The sequence below is a fragment of the Ptychodera flava genome, chromosome 9, assembly GCF_041260155.1.
Source record: "Ptychodera flava strain L36383 chromosome 9, AS_Pfla_20210202, whole genome shotgun sequence".
Taxonomy (NCBI): Eukaryota; Metazoa; Hemichordata; class Enteropneusta; family Ptychoderidae; genus Ptychodera; species Ptychodera flava.
In genome coordinates this window covers 3,272,501-3,273,783 of record NC_091936.1, presented here as the reverse complement: position 1 = coordinate 3,273,783, position 1,283 = coordinate 3,272,501, and the positions used below count along the sequence as shown (strand labels likewise).

The 1,283-nt window shown below is 35.7% G+C and overlaps 1 protein-coding gene across 3 annotated transcripts in view; it reads right to left on the bottom strand.

Annotated features, from left to right (window-relative positions):
* Positions 1 to 1,167: 1,167 nt before the first annotated feature.
* Positions 1,168 to 1,283, bottom strand: part of LOC139139766 (short transient receptor potential channel 5-like) — a 13,207-nt gene continuing 13,091 nt past the window's right edge. For all 3 annotated transcript variants that reach the window (XM_070708670.1, XM_070708672.1, XM_070708671.1), the window contains one exon: positions 1,168 to 1,283. This exon is cut by the window's right edge and continues 1,177 nt beyond it. The gene's annotated coding sequence lies outside the window, so the exon portion shown is untranslated.

Genomic DNA, 1,283 nt, shown 5'->3' with positions numbered 1-1,283 from the left:
CATATTCTTTTCTAGGAGGCAACGGAATAATATTTCTACAGCAACAAAAGTGCGATCTGTGTTCTTTAAACATACCAAAATATTTGAAAACAGCGTATATAATTAACGTATTTGTGCAGTGAAATATCTCAAGGTAACAAGTCCATGTTTACAATGCTGTCATTGAGTGGAGGAGAAGCGTAGAACAGGCAAAAATAAACATGATCATTGCCACTCAAGGTCGTTTCACAAGGTTTATCAATTCAAAAAAAGCTCTCTGCTTAGCCTGAAAGAAAAATGGTTCTCTACGAAAATGTTCCTAATCCCAGTAAAGTGGTAGGTAAAATAATCCCTGGAGCATAAATTCAGTATAAACATTTATACTTCATAAATATCAAGAGCAAAACAACAATATCTGTCAATATGGGAATGCTTTCGTATTTAAGGGATTCGCTCTTTCAATCTCCCACGCTCTGTAAAATGATATGCGTTATTTTTGTCAACGCTGAACTGTGAAAACTCTCACATACGTTTCTCCAGTTCGTTTACCCGTGCTGAAGTAATATCTTTGTATTTTTTGTGTGTTATAACATCTTGCATAATGACTTATGGCTTCCAAGCTGAAGAGTACAACTGGGCCATACCAATATACCACAATAGGTAATGTTAAGGTAGTTCGCGCCTCGAAAGTGAAAGACTTAAACTTTTGCTCAAACTTTCCTTAAAGAATCTTTCAACCATTCTCTTTCAAAATCAAGAATAAAAATCGGGGGTCACCGTGCAAATTTTGGTATTAGGGAAACAAATAATCCAAGATATACCGATATTTAAAATTCAAAATGGTCGCCATCGCTGTGTTAACTCTATGGAGAAAAAATATGAAAAAAAAGTTTTCGTACGCCAGCAACTTTAAAATGAACCCCCACAAGTGGTATATCAGAAAAGAATTTGAGAGTTTGAGAGTCTAAATTTGTGTCCCCGAGGCGCGTTCAACCTTAAACTGTGTTAACTCTATGGAGAAAAAATATAAAAAAAAAAGTTTTCGTACGCCAGCAACTTTAAAATGAACCCCCACAAGTGGTATATCAGAAAAGAATTTGAGAGTTTGAGAGTCTAAATTTGTGTCCCCGAGGCGCGTTCAACCTTAAACTGTTACAGTATTTTGAGTGAGGAGTTAGCTCGTTGGCCTTTATTTTTGTAAATCATAAATATTTTATTGAACACAGAATAAGCTGCTCAAACAGATAAGCCATTCAAATCCAAACTTGTCCGATGACTAGTTCATGTGCATATTACCGTGTTCC